General features: G+C 40.6%; 1 protein-coding gene and 1 long non-coding RNA gene across 10 annotated transcripts in view; one reads left to right on the top strand and one right to left on the bottom strand.

Annotated features, from left to right (window-relative positions):
- Window positions 1-5,701, bottom strand: part of LOC310847528 — a 181,251-nt gene extending 175,550 nt beyond the window's left edge. For 8 of the 9 annotated variants that reach the window (XR_014565838.1, XR_014565839.1, XR_014565840.1 and 5 more), the window contains exon 1: window positions 4,741-4,784. This is a non-coding gene — a long non-coding RNA (uncharacterized lncRNA). Of the gene's footprint in view, window positions 1-4,740; window positions 4,785-5,627 lie in introns of those variants that run through there. The other variant, XR_014565837.1, reaches the window with a different exon arrangement.
- The window catches only part of CAMSAP2 (calmodulin regulated spectrin associated protein family member 2), a 184,858-nt gene continuing 165,445 nt past the window's right edge, over window positions 2,958-22,370 (top strand). Inside the window, exons 1-2 of the mRNA XM_083745307.1 lie at window positions 2,958-3,265; window positions 5,997-6,081. The gene's annotated coding sequence lies outside the window, so the exon portion shown is untranslated. The remainder of the gene's footprint in view (window positions 3,266-5,996; window positions 6,082-22,370) is intronic.

The following is a 22,370-nucleotide window of genomic DNA, read 5'->3' as shown; positions in this document are numbered from 1 at the left end:
GGTTGAACAGTCCCTTACAAGCATCGCTAGACCTATCAAGACCGCCAGGATGTGTCTGTTTTAAAATGAAATAACCCCATATCACATGTGACTTTATTGTTAGGTTACATCCACACCATACATTTAAAGCACTATTATACCACTTTCACCTCCTGCCAACCTAGCAGTTCGAAAGCACGTCAAAGTGCAAGTAGATAAATAGGTACCGCTCCGGCAGGAAGGTAAACAGCGTTTCCGTGGTCTGCTCTGGTTCGCCAGAAGCGGCTTAGTCATGCTGGCCACATGACCCGGAAGCTGTACGCCGGCTCCCTCGGCCAATAAAGCGAGATTAGTGCCGCAACCCCAGAGCCGTCCATGACAGGACCTAACGGTCAGGGGTCCCTTTACCTTTATACCACTTTCACAGTCATGACTTTCCCCAACAACCCATGGGAACTGTAGTTTGTTAAGGGTGTTGGTGATTGTTAGGAGACTCCTCACAATCTTATTTCTTTCCCTTCACCACTGATCATTCCTCCAAACTGGCAATTGCATTCTCCCTTGGCTAAGCCTACAGCACCCACATGCTAGCGGTGGCTGGGGCCAAAAGTGGGGTGCGGCCAACTCACACTCTCATGTGCACAGTCTCATCCATGTACACACACAGGACACAAAGCCCCCTCCACATCTTATCCATGCAGATTATCCAAAGGGGGATTATCACCCCCACCAACTCATCAAATTATCAATCTGATGATTGTCAAGGGATGATTTGCATACCCACCATGTGTCTATTACTGACAAATGGGGGGGGGGCAGAAAAAAATTGGATGGTGGAGGCTGTTCAGACCCCACAACTGGGGCTGACACTCCTGCCCTAAACAGTGTCCATGGCAAAGGTACATTTTTTAAAAAAGTGATATTCCACAATGGATCTGGGTCCATATTTCAATAGGTACCAGTTTATATTATCAGATGCATGGTCCCTATGTTGGATAGGTCAATGACAGTATTAGGGGCATCATAAGACACCCTAATAGAGAATGCAGTGCCCATGACATCTCAAGTACATTTTCTACTCCTTGCTTAAAAAAAAGGGTATCAGCTAGCACTGAGGCAGCATATTGGCTGTGTTGACAAAACACATCAAAATGCTAAAAGAAAGGGATCTACGAAGTCCTCTTTACCACAGCATGCTTAATATTCCTGAGATGGCACCTCTCCACATTACTGATAATGGATGGACAACATGTTTTGGTATGTTCGTACCACACAGAGCACTAATTGTATTCATGGAGTAAAACACGCATCAGGGTTTTCTTTGGCCAATGGACTGAGAACAAGAACCCTTACTTACATGGTTACTCAGTTAAATAATAATTTGATGGTTAACTCATTATGGAACGGCTTCTATAAAAATGCTACAGTACATCTATTCTGGGATTGTAGGGTTCCGGCAGAATTCTCTGTGATTTGTTTATGATGTAGTGATGATTGACTCTGTCACTTACTAATAAATGGTAAATAAAAAAAAGTAACCTATGATATTAAAGTACTACATTAGCTACATCGCGATTAAATTACAGTAACATCACCAGCTATAAACCTTTATAGAATCTTCTCAACCGTGCAGTAATTCTCCTAACTATACGATTATGTAGAGCACAAATATTTCTTTGTAAGTCCGAAGCAATACATCAGGGGAGCATTTACTGCTAAAGCTAGATTGAGAGTAAATGCATCTTGGGTTGCTATGAATAAAAGCTCTAGCTTCTCATTACTTTATGACAAGACACAGAAATTCACTTTACTTTTCATTTAAGCTTTTCTGCTCCAGTTTATAGATGTATGCCTTCACGCTTTTATTCCCTTCTCGCTTCAGCCGTACGTAATAAATGATTATAAATTTTCACATTTGACCACCTCTCTGCTAGTCTCATGCTTAATGCACAAAGTTAGGAAGCTGCAGGTAAAAATTTCACAAACACTTTTATTTATGATGTTGTCCTTGGTAACGGAAATTTCAATGTACTGAAATGAAAAGTATGATTAAAAGGATACGACGACCTGACAAGGATAGTAGAGGGCAGCCTTCTATTTCCCACAGAAAATATATAATACTTTTTTGACATCAATTTCATAGAGAATAGACATGGGCTATTCATGAAAAAAAAAGACACAAACATGTTTCTGACTTCGGCGCTCTTGTCCTTTAAATGAAACTTCTGCCAAAGTGCATCAAGACTGAATTAATGTCCTTTAGATGTGGAAATTATTCAGTTGGAATCATAACTAATTTTCAATAAGCATAACTGGCAAAACAATATAAGATAAATAGTGAAAAGCTACTCAGGCCTTAAAAATCAATTTATTTAAAATTCAAAATAATTCAAGTCTTTTTTACACCACCCACTTGGTTTTAGGTGCTTAATAGATTTAATTATTTATTGTTGCTGTTATAAAAAATAAGAAATAACTGCTACTAGATTATATCTATTTTATTTTTTATTTACTATTTACAGAAATATCTGCTGAAATTAAAACAAACCTGCTTCTCTCTATATATGTATTATTATAATTTTAATTTTATTCATAGGTTTTACGATTATTCATTATTTCTTTCTGACCACAACAGCTTCAAGGCAGCTCACAATAAACTCCATATAAGGAAAAATAATTGTTTTTATAAAGACAGTTTTTAAGTAAAGTGAACAGAAAAAACAATATGTACAATCAGCCTTCCTGAGGGTTCTTTAATCATTTATGCAATGTTTGTGCAATATCATTGTCAAAATTTCACATTTCTAGTCTAGTGTTTCTTGTTGTCAATCATCCCTTTGTGGATGTGGTGTTAGGTCGGATTTGAAGATATGATATCTTTACCATGCCAAACTTTGTGCATGGTTCCTTCCATGCCTACAGATGCATAAACAAAGGGGTCACCTTTAGTCATTTCCTTCCAGTAAGAGAGAGATAAACATCACTGCTGCTGCACAGCAGCCACCACTTTTGGTATCTATATTGTATTGTTCTCCTGCAGGCTCAGACTCTGATTAGCTGAGCTGATTCAATTGACTTGCTCAAAGACCTTTAAGAGTTTGCAGTTCGGCTTTTGTGAGAGAAAAGAATGTTGTCAGTTTGGGTGGGATCAAAACTTCATGCAGAGGCAGTCTGGGAAAATGGGAAAAACTGGGGGCAAAATGTCCTGAAAGCGGGCAGAGACAATGAGGCTGAAGGAAATAAATATGCTGAGAACAGAACTGACTGTGAAAGAGGAACATTTAAGGTGGGTGGCTGGATAAGTGGCAGAAAAGAGACGGAAGTGAAGGAAGGAGGGTCGGTGAGGGAAGTCGGCAAGGGAAGCTGGTAGACCCGGCCCTACCATTAGGTAGAGTCAGGCCTCAAGAAGCAGCACTAAAGTGTTGAGAGAACAGAGTCGTGTCTTGAATCCCCAGCTAACCTTTTGCCCTCAAATATGGTTGAACAGTGTTCTGTTGCTGGTGCTGAAGTCAGATTTAACTACTGGTCCAGTCCGCTTCTGTAGGTGGAAGTAGGGTGAGGGGCACCATCTTGTCCTTTGCCTCAGACGGCAGAATGTATTGGCCCGGCCCTGCAGGCTGGTCAGGAGGCATAAACCCTATACAGTGGTACCTCGGGTTGCATACGCTTCAGGTTACACACTCCGCTAACCCAGAAATAGTGCTTCAGGTTAAGAACTTCACTTCAGGATAAGAACAGAAATTGGGCTCCAGCGGTGCGGCAGCAGCAGGAGGCCCCATTAGCTAAAGTGGTGCTTCAGGTTAAGAACAGTTTCAGGTTAAGAACAGACCTCCGGAACGAATTAAGTACTTAACCCAAGGTACCACTGTACTCAAAACGAGCAGCTAATATCCAACTCTGGGCCCATCTGCGCTATTCATTTAAAGCAGTGTTCCAACACTTTAAACCAGTCATTGCTTCAGTCAAAAGAATCCTGGGAACTGTAGTTTGTAAAGGGTGGTAAGAGAGTTGTTAGAAGACCCCCTACTCCCCTCATGAAGCTTTAATTCTCAGAGTGGTTTAACAGCCTCTTTCCTCAGGAAAACTCTGGTAATCGTCGCTCTGTGAGGGGAATAGGGGTCTTTTGGTAATTGTCAGCACACTTAACAAACTACAGTTCCCAGAAATGACAGTTCACAGTGATATGATGCTGCTTTCAGTGTGTAGTGCAGATGGGGCCTCAGTCATTTAGAAGACCCAATGCTAGTAATGATCACTAACTTAAATCCATAAATTTCAATGGGTTTACTCTATAACTTAAGTCAGATACCACCCTATGTTTAGTGAGGGGGGAGCTCAGGATAATATATAGGCTCGTAGCCAGAAATTTTGTTGTGAGGCGGCTAATTGGGGCAGTGGATTGCTGAATAATAGCACCATCAAAATCTTGTCATTACCCATTTATTGGTATCCCACTTTTCCACAAGATGGTGTCCCAAAGGCAGCTCACAATGTATAAAATGAACAGCAACAAATATAAGAAAAATAGGACCAATTTCACTTAAGTAAATGTATAATAAAGAAAATCAGCTCTGAATAAAACAATACAAATAAATTGACCCAACAAATAAAGTGACTTAACCCAACAGCCGAAAAGTGTCAGGACCTGAAGTCTAAGATAGAAATAAAAAATATTTATTTTATGCTCTCTATAGAAATATATGAGGCCAAACAGATCTCCATTCTACAAAGGCAACGTGGGATTCTCCACAGTTAACTTACATACATGGCCTGGCAATCACACCTCTCAATTTGAGGCATCTTTCACTTGGGAAGGTAAAGATTTCCACTCCTTTAATCCCCACAGATGCTCACGTATTTTTATCAACCATAACATAAAGCGAATCTCTCTCTCTTTTCTTGCTCTCATAAACGTAGATAGGCCAATATGTTTAAAATGATTAAATTGTATTAGTTCTTGGCAAACAATTAGGCTGAATGGGAGTCAGGCTATATCCCTGATATAGGCCCATTGTTAAATACTTCTGCACAGAGGCCTACACACACTGGGATGCACACAAAATACAGACTGCTGTTTGGCAAAAAAAAGGCACAATCCTGATCTCCCCTCTATTCTACCTCATATGTCCCCAGTTTGACAAACGGTAGGATAGCTAAAGGAAGCAGTTTCTACGTTTAGTAACAGTGAATCCTGCTAGTTGCAGTTTTTCCTCTCACTGCAGCAGACCCAGCTCCCTACCCTCCAACATTTCTCTGATGAAAATAGGGATGCCCCAATCCATAATGATAATTTTACTATTTATACCACACACACCTTACTGGGTTGCCCTAGGCACTCTGGGCAGCTTCTAACATATATAAAAAATATAATTAAACATTAAACTTTTTTTTAAAAAAACCTTCCCTATACAGTACAGAATTGCCTTCAGTCGGCTCAGGGGTCGGATAACTCCATATCCTCCAACATTTCTCCAATGAAAATAGAGACATCCTAAGGAAAAGTGGGACATTCCACACAGAATAAGAAACTGGGACAGCTTCTCTAAATCAAGGATATCCTTGGAAAATAGTGACACTTGAAGGGTCTGCAACTCTCAGTTTGTTGTAGAGGGCTTTGCTGTACCCTGGCATGCTCCCAGCAGGCTTACCTGATGCCAACTCCAGCAGTGTGCCAGACAACGGAGACTTGTTGCCATTTTAATTTCTCACAGTGCCCATGATATAGCCTTGCTTGGGGCATTGTGGGAAATTTAAAAAGCAGCCATACTGGCAAACTGACTTGGTAAGCCAATTAACAACATGTAGTGTGATTATAAAACAATCCAAGGTGTCAATTCGATCCACAGATGATTGCCCTGAACCACCTGATCTTTGTAATTGAGCTGTTTTGTATTGCATTTTCCCTCTGAAGTTCTTCTCTACCAGCATGGCCACCTTAAGGTCTGAGTGGCTGATGTGTTCTTCCATTGTTTTTTTCAATTTTGCCTTTTTTGATGTCTTTTTATTATTTTGTGCAGAGATTGGCCTGTTTGTCATATGTAGAATGCAGAAAGGCATCGCTGGCAGATGATGGCATATATCACGTTAGAAGATGAACAAAAGGTAAGCGAGCCTCTGATGTTGTGGATGATAGTATCCTTCTGAGAATATGCAGAGCACTCATCCAGTATTTGTGGGCTGGGTTTTCTTCTCAAGAGGTATGAGCCCCAGCACCTCTTAATCACTTCAGGCAATCTCTATCTCACTGATGCCAGTGTCAAAATATTAATTCTGAATTATTCCCAAGGATTGCATCAGTTCCAGCACATCTCAGCAACGCTTATGTCATAGCTGTCAACTTACAGATTTGAAAATAAGTGACCAGCAGCCTTGAAAATAAGGGACCAGCAGCCAAAATAAGGGACCTGCAGCCTCACCTGTTCCAGGCACTCCAGTCTTCCTGTCCTCCTGCAGTCTGGTCAAACTCATGCTGGTAGCTTAAAGAACACTGTCCAACCAACTTTGTAACCAGAGGTTCAACTGAATAGAATCTGAATCACATGCACCACAAGGCCTATGCAGCCTCAACTTAAGATGGCTCACCGGCCTGGCTTTGCACTGCAAAGTTTGCAGCAGCACATGCAACAAAATGGCGTCCAGCATTCAAAAACCTCCTCAGCTTGCATTAACTAGCCACACACAAGGCATGCAAGCTCCACCCCCCAGTCGTTCTTAGACTTCTTATTGGGTGAGCAACACAGCCAAGCAACACAGTTGGAGCCTCCCTCCTCCCTGGCCGGCAGGGAGGGAGGGAGAGGAGCTGCTTCCTTTGAAATTTAAGGGACATCATTTAAGGGACATCCATCACTAAGGGACAGCAGGGGGTCATGGCGCTGGAATAAGGGACTGTCCCTTCAAATAAGGGACACTTGACAGCTATGTTATGTTGCAGAATGCAAGAGGTACAAGTAAGAAATATTGTGGAATGTATCTGCTGCTGTCGGATAATGACAATAAGCATGAACGGGGCTTATTATACTATGTATGACCCTAGTTATTATTACCTTGTTAGGGAAATATTTCATGGATCTCTACACTAAATAATTTGCAGTATGCACTTGTGCTTCACGAGCATTATAACCTTCACAAGGGGGAAGCTGCAAATACTTTGTGACAGATTCCATTTGTCGGCTGGCAATTGCAAAACCCTGAAAACATATTATGTCTCATGTCAGCCATAAAAATAACACCACAAATTACAACCTAAACAAAATTATGTAGCAATTATCATTTGGGGGTCCATTCTAATCCATTTCAGATTTACTGTTAACCTGGGTGTTTTTTTCCTTCCCCTCCACCTTTTTTTCTTTTTACACCTAAAGATCTGATATCGGGTCAGGCAATTATAAGCTACTGTGGCCCTTTAAATTGCAACTCTTCGCAATCATTGCTATTATAATACCAGCAATCTGCATTGCTGGGCATTCTGTCTAGTGTCCCAGCCTAAAAGTGTGCTCCTTTCTAAATAAATTTGATTTTTGCAGTTTGAAATTTGACAAGAAATGCTTAAAAAGCCAGCATGTGGGATCAATTATGGAAATTCAGCAAAGCACACAGGTTAAAAGTGCAACACCAGAGCTCACACTCTCTTTTAACTTCCTAATGTCTCTGACCCCTTTGTACAAAAGTACTTTAATCAACATTATATATATTATATTTTAGTCTCACCATTTAGAGGCTGTAAAAAATGTTTGCTGGTCAATTATAGACATCAAGTTGATATGCTGCAGGACTGTGGGCCGTTTTAAGTTTGCAATTATAGCTGAGAGGGCTTTGGGGAAACCCAGAGAGGGTAAAAACTGATTGCCCCCTCCCCTCTTTAAAATGTTTTAAAGTTTGCAAGCAAAAACGATGAATATTAATTAAATAAAAATGAACAGAGACAATTATTGGACAGTAATGAAAGGTGGATTTGAATTTAATGCACATGGCATTCCGTCCCAATATTTTAATCCCCTGCCACAGTGTATGCCACTACAACAGCCAATAACGACAAGATTGTCCAAATAATGTAATTGCATTAGATAAATTTGAGACCAGATTTCATTTTAAGGCCCTAATACACTGTTGGAACAATGACCTGAATCTGGCTACCGATAACTGGTATGAGACATGGGTCAATGCACATAAGTGCTCTATTTGTAACCATAAAAGCAAGATAATGTATAGGATGCTAAACCACTGCTTTACATTCCCTTCACCCTCTGAGGAAATTGATGGTCCATGTTCATTCAAGGAGGATGAGAAGAGAGTGGTCATTTAGAAACTTGATGCTTGGTCTGGCAACAGGCACTTTTAAAGCTCCCTTTATTTCATGTTCTTTTGAAACTGTGGCTAGAAGTTAGCCGCCACCACTCTCTTGGTGGCAAGAGATTACAGGAAGTAAACTCTTCAGCATCAAAATGTGCCTTAGGAAACCTCTCGCTTTCCTCTGTATGTATGTAAAGTATGAACACCTTCTGTATGTTGTAAAGTGGTGACTGCTCTATAGTGCTATTAGCCACCATACACGTTTCTTGAATATGTAAAGTTTACTCTTTTATTATTTTATATTTGAGTGCCTAGTTGGCTGGTAGGTTTGTGAAACCATATCGTCCTAACTCTTGAATAATAAGCAGTTAATGCCTAAATATCCTGTCTTGGAAAATGTCTTGATGTATGAGTCAAATTATGACATGGTACTGTGAACTACCAGTCCTAAAACCCTTAGTTGCCCTGTGTGGTGTGAGCCACCAGGGCTGTAGTTTTCAACATCTACCTGGGCAGTGGATCTGTTTCCAGCCAGCCAACTTGTCCACTCCTTTTCTTTAACAGGAAGAGCTATAAAGCGCTTTTGTTCAGGATGAACTTCACTTGGGCAACAATTGCCTTCTGTGCTGCACTCTGTTCTGACTCCTGGGCTTATTTTCTTTTGGACGAAGACACAGTGTTATGTACAGTTGTGAAGCAGCTGTGCCTCCATAACAGCCAATCTGGCTGAAAACTGGAGAAGATAGACACAAAGCATTTCCACACTTACATTCAGCCTCAGTGATGGATTTATACAGATAGTTATGTACAGATTTAGTGCTCCCCTGTTCTTGAGGGCCCCCTGTGTTATTAGTATACTTTGTTAACTGAAAGGATACTTTTGAAACATGACTACAAACAACGAATTGCCATTGTTGAAGTCTAGCATTTTAGTTTTTTGCATGGTTTCCACTCTTTGTTTATCCTACTCATCAATTAAAGTTGGTGGAGGCTGGTCTGTTTAGGGCATGGGAGCCATGAAAAGCTTCATTGGCATGCCAGAACAGGGGTGCCAGACTCTGGACTTCCTGTTCTTTACTTAACTTTTTAAACTAGGTCTCTAGCCCTTCTAGAAAGAAAGTTATAAAGCAGAATGTGCAGACCACCTTCTAAGCTGGAGGAGTTCCTGACCAACACAAGCTGAGTGACAGGTATAACACTTATTCTGACTCCTGCAGAACTCCTGTTGGAAACGGAAAGGCCCATCCACTTCCAACTCCAGTTGCCAATGATGTGAACTCCTCCTCTCCTTTTGGAAGGAAGGATTTGCCTGGGAAATGGTTATTGAACACAGATAAGAGTGGAGAGGAGAGGCAGGATTCTTGCCTCTCCTTTGGGTTTTGGGAGGATGTTGTGGGTGAGGGAAATGCCAAGGACATTTCACCTGCTCTGCTCTGGCTGCCCATGGAAGATCTTTTTGAAAGGATGGGGAAAGCCAAGAAGTGTTGTGCCTGTTTGCCTTCTCTGCTCTGCTGCCCATGGAAGGGCTTATCGAAAAGGGAAGGGAACAAGAAGTTCCTTTGCTTTGCTTCCTGCTGGCCTTGTGTGTGTGGAGTACTGGAGGAAAATCTGCTGCTGTCTGCTGCTCTGTTAAGTATGTTTTTATATTTTAAAAAAAGATGTGTGTTGGGGTATTAGGAAAAGAACAGGAATTCCCTGTCACTTGTTTTGCTGTATATGACAGGCAGCTGCTTTAGAACCCTGTGAGCTTTATTTTTTTTTTATAATAATTTTTATTAAGGTTTTCCAAATTAAAACAAATTAAAACAAATTAAATCCAATTTATAAACTTTTTACCAATAACCAGGACTTCCCCTCCCTACCCCCTCTTGTGTTCCAAATCTTCCAAATAAACAATTAAATTCAACAAGTTCTTATCCCCAAATTACACTCATCATCAGTAACCCAATTTATCCAAATTCCCATCCCCTAAGATCGATCTATTCCCTTCCACGAGTTCCCCCCTTTCAAACATAGTACAGATGGAAATAAAATAAATATGAGTAGTGATTTTACAGCCTTTGGATTCCAACTTTCCCTCCCCTCTTTCCCCTTTGCGTTTCACCTATCCCTCTACTTCTAATATCTTCCTGGAGTTCCCACATTACACTATGTCCCTCAGGTTCTTTGCCAGTCTTTAATTACGGGTGTCCAATCATAGAAGGAGTCTATCAAAAAAGGGGCCCATTTCTTCTATCCAGGTTTTTATATCCAGGAGTAAAAACTCCAATTTTGTTTCCATAAACTTGTCAAACCTGGATATCCCAAATGTTCCCTCTCCCAGTTCTGTCCAGTTCTTGTTATTTCCTTGTTCTTGTCAATCATTCTCCTCCTTTTTGTTTCTCTGTTCTCCCACAGAAATGTTCTTTTTCCAAAAGTTTCTAGTGTCTCTGCAGAGGCTTGTTATTCATGGAGCAAAGCATTGCATCATGTTCCTTTCATTTTCCAACAAATAGTTCCATTGTTTCCTGTAGTGTATAAACCTCTGTAGACAAAATAATGTTCCATTCCTGCAGTTTCCCAGGAGATTAAAAGTTCCATTCAACTGTTCAAGTTTCCTGTCAAAAACACATGCAATATCCCTCGGCTCCTCTAGATGGATTACAGTAGCAAAGTTCCCTTCCAGAATCACATCCACCAGTCCAAGTAGCTTGTTAGCCGATATTTGAAACAGTTTATATTCAATTTATAACAAATATAACCGGCAAAGTCCTCATAACAAAGTCTCTATTTTAATCTTCCTTTTTGACAGCTCTTTGACAGCTGTCAAAACCTCCATCGCTTTTCTCCAGGCAGTTTCACGAATCGCTCCAGGGATTCCGGGGGGGGGTTGCTTTTTTTTTTTAAACAATTCCACTTTTCTCCTCCAGCTCAATCTTATAATTTTCCCTCGCGAAGTTGCTGATTCGGCGAGATAAGGTTACACTCGATCTTAGTTGTCCAGTCCTTTGTTTTGGCTCTTCTACAATTTAGGGGTGGGCTGACTTCCTTTTTTCCGCCTCCCCCGTTCGCTCCGAATTTTAAAAATTTATCCCTTTTTTTTTTAGTCCATATTCCAATTACTCACGGGTTCTTCTTTTAGAGCCAAATTTTCAATAGAAGAAGTCAGCGCTCTCCGCCGGATGGCATGCGGCTGCGCTCGGCAGGGATAGCAGAGAACTCAAAGCACCACGCTTCTCCCCGGCACCCGATCCGTAGCCTTTAAAAAGGCTCCTTCACGAGTCGGGAGAGCGCTAACGGTGCCAGCCGAGTCTCCATGTCCACGGCCTCCTCTGGCCGTGGTTTTTAAGGGTCCCCGCATCGCCGGTGCGGTAGGACCCAGCCCCTGCCAAGCCGGCTCCCTCCGGAGCTCGGAGGGAGTCCGCCAGTCGGCGATGGCGCCGACCCGGAAGTCCTAGAACCCTGTGAGCTTTAGAACCCTGATCTTCTGGTGTTCCAAATAAGAATCATTCCTGCTTCGGAGGTTCAGCTCCTAACGTGGGGGGGGGGGATGTGACAGCATCAATGGTGATGCCAGGAATAGGGTGCGACCAGGAAGTGCACCATGCAATGGTAACTGTGCAAGGTTTGTGGGAAGCAAACACATGCATAGAGTTATTGTGTAAATTAGTCTTTGGCACAGCCACTCTGGAACAGGGCAGATCATTTGCCTGGGTAAGGTCCATAAAAATCTGAAACCAATTCTGGTTTCCTAATACAACAGTGAAAATTACATATTCAGTTGCATTTTGGTTTGATATAGCAACAATAACCCTTAATTCTTCTAACTGGGGTAAGTATTTATCATAGTTTGCTCAGGTTTCTAGCCCCTAAGTGTGTAGTATATAGGGTTTGTGAGAGCACCCATTAATCTTCTGTCATGGGAAGGCTCTTCAACATTGTGATTTTGAAGTCGTATATTTTGAAGCTGAAGTTTGTTTAATTTGCTGATTGATTTTTGGTATTTTATTGTACTGTACTGTGCTTTTTGATTAAATATTCTGTTTACTGGTTTGGGAACATTTGAGACAAAAAAAACACTATATAAATTATCAAAAGTAGCAATTGCTACAATAATTGTAATGCCAACCTAGGAAGTTGTCTCATACTGAATCAGCCTATTGGTCCATGTAGCTAAGTATTGTCTACAATGACTGGCAGAAGCTCTCTATGGTTTCAGACTAGGGATTCTCCAAGCCCTACTATATATTGAACCTGGGATCTACATGAAAAGGGGATGCTCTGCAGCTTTCCCCCACTTGTGAAGATGTTCTCATTCCTTTTTGGAGAGACTCATAACTAGGATTACATAAATTTCTAATTTATTTCCTATGTACACACGTGACTTCTGCCCAAAAGTTGCCAGGGTTTTATAAGACAGCAATAAAGCTTTCTTGGCATTAAGTAGCCAAGCACATAAACATTTTAATGAACTGTTTTTACACGGTTCATTGGAAAGCTCCCGGTCTCCTACAATACAAATCACTCCTCTGTCACATTCAGTCCTCTCATATGGTGCTTACATTTCAGTTTACAAAATGACTAATTAAAGTATAGCACAAGTGGAAGTTCAGCAAATAGCAAAGTTAGGGAGGAGGGCAAGCAAAACCCTCCTTAACTGCAGATCTCAAATAGTTTTAGGCAGGCATGGTCAACCCACAAACTGCAACCAACTCTTCTGATTTGTCACAATCCACCCTTTATTGTTTTCTCCCTTGGCAGTGCCCAGTTAGAAGCTGCTGGCCTGGCCAGTGCCAGTCCTTAAGTAACTTCATTCAGAAATGACACCAGCCAGAACAGAGTTTGGGCCTGGCTGGCATTTTATGTTATCACAGTGGCCTCTGGAGGAGTTTGATTCTCAAATAGCTAAGCTTGGAGGAAGCTGGCCCCACAGCTGGCTGAAAAAAAATGACCATCGCTGGTTTAAGAGACTGCATACTGAGGGTGTGTTCTCATTACTGCCTTGGAGCACAGTGAAGTTGTGTGTGTGTTTTTGGTGCATTTCATGTGTGTGTTTATTAGTTTTCTACATGAAATTTAACATTATTCAATTTATTTTAAATATTACAGTTTCTTACATGTTGACTTCCCATCCTTCTATGATGTTCCTGTTGTATTCCTTTATCCTCTGCCATAACTGTCATATATTTTCTATTGTGTTACAACATATTACAATCATTTATTTATTCTCCTTCCCTTGCCTATTATTCAAATCCTGCTCACAATTTCATCTTACTATTTTTTTTCCTTAAATAGTCCAAAAAGAACCTTCACTCTTTGACAAAGTTCTCATTTCTTTTTCTGCTGTCAACTTTGTCATCTCTGCATAGTCCATTTACTTTAAAATCCAATCTTCTTTCATTGGGACTTCTTTTCACTCTGCGCAGACAGGATTGTGGCTGCAGTAGTAGCATACACAAACAAATTAACCATGTCTTTTGGAACCTCTGCCCCTATAATCCCCAGAAGACATGCTTCAGGCCTCTTGGGAATGGCTATTTTACACATCTTTTTTAATTCATTATATATCATTTCCCAGAAGCCTGACACCTTTCTACAAGTCCATCACATATGAAAAAGGACCCTTCTGTCTGTTTACATTTCCAACATTTGTTTGACACTGTTTTATACATTTTGGCTAATTTATTTGGTGTGAAATACCATCTATGTACCATTTTCATATAATTTTTCTTAATTGCATAAAGGTAAAGAGACCCCTGACCATTAGGTCCAGTTGTGGCCGACTCTGGGGTTGCGGCACTCGTCTCACTTTATTGGCCGAGGGAGCCGGTGTACAGCTTCCGGGTCATGTGGCCAGCATGGCTAAGCCGCTTCTGGCGAACCAGAGCAGTGCACGGAAACACCGTTTACCTTCCCCCCGGAGCGGTACCTATTTATCTACTTGCACTTTGATGTGCTTTCGAACTGCTAGGTTGGCAAGAGCTGGGGCCGAGCAATGGGAGCTCACCCCGTCGCGGGGATTCAAACCACCGACCTTCTGATCGGCAAGTCCTAGGCTCGGTGGTTTAACCCACAGCGCCAAGCAGTAAATTTCATATCTATTTTCCACAACTTTTCCCATGCTACCATCTCAGTATTGTTCCTCACATCTTTTCCCCGTTGTATCATTGCTGATTTGACCAATTCATCTTTTGTCTTCCATTCTTACAGCATACTACACATTTTTGAATTTTTGGTGCGTTTCTCAGCTCTTTCTCCCCAGCTGTTCACGTCGGCATGGTTTCAATTCTCTTCTGTTTGTGCATACAACAGGGGCATTGATGGAGTGGGAGTGTCTTTATCTTACACAAAAGCTTAAGAACTACAATCACACACCAGACAGATGTATCTTATAACAAAAAACAAGATACATATGCATTTGGGACAATAACATGTGAACATGGATTAAATACCCAGCACTGGAAATGCATAAAATGGGTGTGTGAACACAGCCTGAAACAAAATTCCAGTACCACCAACTCCTGCAACACTGGTATCAAAAGATTTATTGTTGTTTGCCAGTGCAGTCTTGCTGTTGCCACGCTACACAGATGAGGAAAGCAGTAAGTGACAGTATTCTCATACCATGTTGGGAAGCTAAGTTCTCATTAATCATATTTGAAAAGGCTATCTCCCCAGGCAGGTATTTATTTTATAATGACCCGCAGGCAGAAATGAATTATTGAAATCAACATCAATGTGAAACTCTTTAGAATAATTAAAGCACGTTAACAGCAAACATTTTGGCACATTCTACTTAACCTTCCAAACCTACATATCAAATGTTTATTGTCATCGTGTGTGTGTGTGTGTGTGTGTGTGTGTTTATATGTGTATTTCAAATGAGGTATGTACTCATTAGGATTTCCAATATGGAACCAGAATCTTAGTGCTGCAATCATTAAATGTTGGGCTGTCAAAGCCATTAAATTTCAGAATCCGCTGGTCTTTCCTCTGTAGTGTTCTTGGTCCATGTCTGATTGCACCAGGTTCTGCCTTTACTTTCCAGATTCCTTCACCTTCCACTCCTGACCTTGCAGGTGTGCAGCTACTCAACAGATGACCCTCAGGGTCTGCGTTGGTCCTTCATTTCCTGAGCAGAATTTTTAAAACCAAAAGTTGCAATCCTTTTATGCATTTAGCATGAATTTTAATTGACAAACACAGGATGAAGTAATGATGAATACACATTATAACTGAATATTTAACAAACCATGCCACATTTTTATGTCTTCACATATCTCTCTCATTAATAGGGACTGAGTGAGAAATGGCTTTCATGATGGATCATCCAGCTGCCTGAGGTTCTAGCTTTTTTCACCTTGAAATGGCCTTTAAAAATATTAATGAATTTATTACCATTGAAGAAGTCATGTGCTAACAGAACCATGCAAAACAAATAGAAGACTGTTTATGTCCAATCAGCCATGCAATAGTAGGGAATATTTATTTTGTTAACGAATATATTTGGCCATTTAATTCTGGGGGGGAGATATAGACTGTTTATTTCTAAGATGAGCCCAGGATTAAGTGGTACTAATGGTACTATAAAGTTGTTATATGGTATTAATATAACCTGAGTATTAAAAACATAATGGATTCACTATTTCTGAACCATTAAGTTTTAACTTCACTCCTCAAATAAACTTCATATCATTATTGGGCTATTAATACCTTTTCCTTTCTGTCTTCTTTTCTTATTCAATCCATTGTTTCTTTCCCCCCCCCCCTCTCTCTCTCTCTCTCTCTCTCTCTCTCTCTCTCTCTCATCATATGTAGCTGGCATAACTGAATACAGCAGGATGTGGCATATAAAATGATGTGATGAGTTGCTATCTGGACATGTGTTAGAGCATTCATAAGATCCAAAATTCATATTCAACAGATACAAGCTAGTAATATAGATGAGCCCTTAGATAATGAAACTGAGGCACCAGGAGGTTGAGGTTCTGGAGCTCAGATCAAAATACATGTCTTGGTCACCAAGAGGAAATTATTGTGACTGGACTCCCAATAGAAAATCACATCTGTATCCCAGGCATCTGGTAGAATTCACAAATTTCTGTGTTTGGCTTCATGCCATACTCTCCCCTGTGGCTGATGGGAACATGGGGTGAGCATGTAGAAATGCATCCCATAATAGCACCAATTCACATGGCAAGCACTTTTAGCTATTACAGCTAAGATGGGAATGTTATTTCTGACAATATCCCCTTGGCAACTATATTGTATGTCTTCACAGTTTCTGAAGAAAACGTTATTGAAGTGCCCAAATATATGTCATTACTATGGAATATCACATTGACTGGTTCCATTATTTGAAAAAACCTCCTATTCACTTCATTCCCAGGTAGGGATGAAGAATGTGACACAAATGCACTACATTCTAAAAGCTGTTCAAGCATCTTTTGGATTCCAAGGATATTGGCAAGGTCTGTCTTTCACAATGTATGCATGGGGCAGCATTAAAAAATGGCATATGCGCACAGGAAGACTGTCCTGAGGAAGTATCCATTTTAAGTGTATAAAAGGTAAAGGGACCATTAGGTCCAGTCATGGCCGACACTGGGGTTGCGGCGCTCATCTCGCTTTATTGGCTGAGGGAGCCAGCGTACAGCTTCTGGGTCATGTGGCCAGCATGACTAAGCCGCTTCTGGCGAACCAGAGCAGACCACGGAAACGCTGTTTACCTTCCCGCCGGGAAGGTAAATGTAAATGTAGGTGAATGTCGCTGAATTAAAGGAATTAGGGGGTTTAAGGTGAGGAAAGGGGATATGTGTTACTCTGAAGAAAGTGGAAATCTGCTTGGGATAATGGAAACCTGATTTCCATTGCAGAAAGCCATGCATGAAGCATGCTAGAACTTGAGGTCCAGTTTCCTTTCCACAAATGTCAGCAGTTGAGACTTCACATGATGAGCTGCACTTGCCTCCTCTCCAACTGTTAAACATGCCGCAGCCCTGTCCTCCTTTGCTTCTGCTACCCTAAATGCCAGACTCTGACCTGAAGTTAGCGCCTGTGTCTTTAACACTGGTACTAGCAGTGAAACATTTGGTATAGGACCAGCCCAAGACATTTTTGTCCAGAATTTCCCAGACATTCCCAGCAAAAGAAGCTGGGATTTCAAAAAAATGGCAAAATGATGTTGATTTTTCTCAACAAAAAAAGCTCAACAACTTTTTTTTACAGATTTTTAGTTATTGAAATATGGCAACCCTAAACAAAAACCACCTCACTACCTGAAGGCACAGGGATTTTGATGAGATTCAAATAATGCAGTGGAAATATCAGTGTTATAAACATTTCATAGTTGCATTTGCGCGATATCCATACCTCTGTTTTAAAGTTATAGAAGGGAAGCAAGAAAACAATGCAAGAAATAAAAGAAAAGGAGGGGGAATGCAATCCCTTCCAAAATAAACTGTTCAGTAAAACAGAAGCCTATGTAAGGTACAGTCAGCATTATACCACTTCATTTTCTTTGGATATATTCTGTCCTCAGGAAATAAGCAGCTATTGAGGGGAAAGTGGGGGAGGAAACAGGTACATGAGCAATTTAGATGTAAAAGGTAGCACTATTTGGACTCGAGTGGCACGCAAACAGCAGACAAGGATCCGACAGTGGCTTCATACGAGCAGCAATGCTTTCAATATTTCTATATGCAGCCTTAGGAATGATGGAGGGAGGCAAGGGGGGGGGGGCGGAGGACAATTTCTACCCTGAGGTATAGACAAAGAAGATAACCTCCCTGAGGAGCCTAGCATGATAAGTAGCCACAGCGAGAAATGCTGTGATCAGTCAGAAAGGCAGAAGAGTTATTAGCTTAGCCCTGAACCTCCTACTTAATGTAGGACCAGTGGTGATAGCTAACAGACCCTGGCTAAGGTGACAAGCTTTGGACCTGCTCGAGGAAATCCAATTGAAAAGCAGCCAAGAGGAACAACGAGTTAGAAACAGATGTTCCAGCCAGGAGGAGGTGCACACATTTAAACAGTACACGTTAAAAATATATGTTTTCTAAATATAAGATTTCATCTCTTCCTGTGGCCCTGTTATTGTCAAGTACTGTTATTCTTTGAGCGGGGAGGGGAGCTAGGTAAGGGGAGCAGGCAGGCAGAAGCATCCTTCTAATTGTGGAAAGCATCTTAAAACTATCTAGCTGCCTAAGTGACCATCTTCCCTAAACTAAAATTTAAAAAACAGTAGCCAGGTTCTTGATTGATCCTTAGAGATAATTACAGTGTGTTGCACATAAGCAAACACAGACACACAAAACATGGTTATGTTCTATTTTATGAGGAAGGAAAAAATTGATTTCCAGCACAAGCAAAATGCTTGTTAAGACTTGTGCTTAACATACAAGGGACAAAAATAATACCTTATTTTCCTTTGGCTCCCTGGTTATTAGTATAATTTGGGAGGGGGGACTTGTGTTGATTGTGTGCTGATACACATCAAAATGCTGCCAAAAAAACCCCCCAAAACAAAACAAATGATTTTCAGAAAGAACTAATTATACTCCAAGGAGAATCATATCAGAGACACAACAAAAGAAATGTCATTGCCCAGGGTAAGTCCTTTGTGCATCTTTATATTCTATACCATGTCCAAGAGCACATATACGTCTGGCAAAGATGTTAATATCCAGTACATAAAACATATATTGGGCTATATTCTCCTTTGGCTGTATTTCCATAATTCTCATTAACATTAATGGGAATTATATATGTACCCCAGGAGGGGACAGTGGTCCCACTGTGTTGATTTTTACAACATATTTGCAATTCTCAACACAATATATCCGGTACATATTTCGAGCTGTTTCTATCTGAGTAAGTGCAACATTCCAAATGAATTTATCTGCAGCTCTGCACTGGAGAAACAGAATAAGAAGAAAGAGGTTCAGGAAAGAATAGATGCTAATAGCTATGGGTATTAAACTTAATTAAGATAGGAGCTATTATTGTGGAAGGGCCCAGATGTATTCGCATATATGTTTGCTGCATCTCAATTTGGCACACGATTTGTGAGGGCGAAGAAATTAATATTTTCCTTCTTTAATTCTTCCATCTATCTTTTATTTTTAAAGTTTATCGGAACATTCACAATATAGGCAATCTAAGGAACAAAATCAAAGACTGAGAACACAAAGACTGCAACTGCGGTAATGTTTGTGAAGCGCACTGGGCGCTTGAAATTTCAAATATAAATCCAAATTATTGTTTTTAGAGAGCCAGTGTACTGTAGCAGACAGAGTTTTGGACTTGGTGTGGAGGAACCCAGATTCGGATTCCTGCTCAGCAATGGGGGGAAGAACTATAAGGGGCTAATAGCAATGTTGTTTTAGTACTGCTAAGTAGTTCCCAGTATGTGTTTCAGTGTTGTCTTCATTAGGAAAAATCTGTTTGCTCAGACACATGAATGCCACCTTATACCCATCATTTGGCAAGTGTTTTGAACTTGGTGACACAAGCTTCTCTTGTCAAATACTGGGTGGAAGGTAGTATTTGTGTGTCTTGGATTCATAGTTCATGGGAGATTTCCCCTAATACTGAAATACTAGCTATGCTACAATATTGGAAACTGCTTGACAATGTTGTAAACAATTTTTGTGGACCCATTGGCTTGGCTTTTTGGTTCATCCATTTGGTTCATCTTCTTTTCTGCACTGCAATTATTTTCCCATGGAATATGCACCGATATACATCATTTTTGGATTATTCTGTGTAATATTATGTGTAATTTGTGTAGCATCTTCAAGCCTGAAACCTTTTCGTTTTACCCTTTACTTTATAAAACATAACATGACTTGAGATACACTCAAGTTTATTTAAAAACAAGCTGTGCTATGGCCACAAAATTAAGAGTGCCTGTCCAATGGGAAAATAAGGAATAAAACAGACATAGCATGGCCCAACATTTTTTCTTAATACTTTAAAAAATAACCTTACAGAATGGAGGGAAGTTACTGCTATGCCAGTTTCTGAAACTAAATGTTTTCCTCAAGGTGCAGAGGTATGGGACAAAACAACCACAATACAAATTTGGAATCCAAAGTTACACTAGCAGACTTCCACTCAAGCAACAGAGCTCTCTAGTCTGTCCTGCAGTGCCCCAATCCCATCCCCATACATGTTCTAGGGTAGAGTTTACATGTTGGTGACAAAATTTCACACATGCATCATTTCATGACACAGTAATTCAGTTTTATTAGCAAACCAGAGGTTAAACTAACTCCTTTCCAGCTCCAAGAGGAGCACAGTTGAGTGTTCATGAGACACACTGCAGCCAACACACGTGTCACAACACACAGTTTGGAAAGCTCTGTTCCAGGGTGTTACTCAGCCCTGTAGAACAAATTTTGGGAGCACCTGGTGAGCTGCAGGAAGGAAGAGGGAGAGGAAGGGAAGATCCCATTCCACTCATGGAAGTCTGTTCCACTTACACATGGTCACCACTGGACACAACCCTCTGTGGACCTTATCGGCTTCAGAAACAATTTAGATTTGAAAAATAGAGGGGAATTTAAATACTCTTCCTCAGTGCCAACTGTTTTGACCAAACTCAGAGTCCCCATATCATGTTTGGTTTTGACCCTGAATTGGCCTTTTTTGAAATTGAATGTATTTAAATTTTATAAATGCATTCTGCTTTATCTTAGGAGCCATCCTAGTTTTAGTATTACATGAACTTCATAGATAAACCTAATTCTAATATATTGAATACTACCTCCAATTATTCGTCTCTCTCTCTCTCTTATTTGAACTCCACAGATTATTTTTGGTGGGGAAGGAGGGCAACTGGGAGCAGAGCTCAGGGAAAGGGTTAATCATGCTGCATTTCTTTCCTTTTTTACAAAATGGTGTCAGAGATCCACAACATATATTTGTGCATAACATACTTATTCCCAATGCCAGACATAATTAAAGTGACAGTGCAAAACCATTTAAAAGAGGTTTATGGTTAAGAGAAACCTTTGCAATGTGTTGCTTCATTGAAAAATCTAAACATATCTGACATTGAAGATCCGTGATCTTAAAAAGATTAAAAAGCCTTTAAATCACTGCAGGAGGCTCCAATTTTGATCTGAGCAGCAGCACTGGGGCACAGAGTGTTTAATGGTTAACCCTTTGCCTCCTCAATCTTTTCCTTACCAATGAGCTGTTACAAGTCCCACAAGGGGAATAAAATAAAGGGCCAATACAAGTACTTGTATTTTTTAATTCACTACCTAGCTAATAGCAGCTTTGGGGAGCAATTTAGATCAGGAAAATGTGTTTCGAGGAGGATTACACCTTCCTCCACCACTACTGTTCTGATCAAAATCAGGGCTGGTAGGAGCTGCTTTGAAGTTTAAAGGGTTATATCATGAATCTGTTGCATCATGGCTGCTTCAGCCTTGAGTGTATACTCTGAGCTTTATTGAAGGTTCAAATGCACTCACATTTGGTGTGTTTAACCCACTCCATCTGCACCATACATTGAGATGAGCTGCAAAAGTGAATAGACACCTGCCTTTAGTGCATCATCTATCTTTATGTTCACTATCCATATTCAGATGAGTAACCTGTAGTCCAGTTTGTGTGTATTTTAGGGTGATTGTAACTAATGCTGACCCAAAACATCCCTCACTAGTGGTGGAGTGACAGATTTTGAAGTGTGGGAACTGTCATGATGAGCCACGCCCCCAAGTAGAGTGCAAAAATGCAGGCAGCTTTTATTGTCCATCCACATACACACACACACCCCAGTGGTACATGTTAAGTTTGACATGGTTACAATCCTCTGCATAATTTACTCGGGGCTTTCTTCTGACTATGTAGGTTCAACTTGTAAAATTCACTGAGCCTTAATAAAAGAGCTTAGCCAGCTAAAATGTGACCTTTAGCTTTTAATTAGAAATACAAACCATACTGTAAATAAATTTTACTATTGAAACTGCAAGTGTGAAGCAGGGATCCCAACAAAGGAAAGGAAAGACATACCTAGCCTCTGCTTATTTTCCTTGTTCTCTGACTTCTTCTGTCTACGCCTTTTTTTCACAAACGTGAAGCCTCATTATCACGTCATTCACTTACCAGAG

Source organism: Podarcis gaigeae (genome assembly GCF_964106915.1).
Source record: "Podarcis gaigeae genome assembly, chromosome: 6".
Classification (NCBI taxonomy): Eukaryota; Metazoa; Chordata; class Lepidosauria; order Squamata; family Lacertidae; genus Podarcis; species Podarcis gaigeae.
The sequence above is the reverse complement of the archived record's forward strand: the minus strand, read 5'-3'. Positions and strand labels throughout refer to the sequence as shown.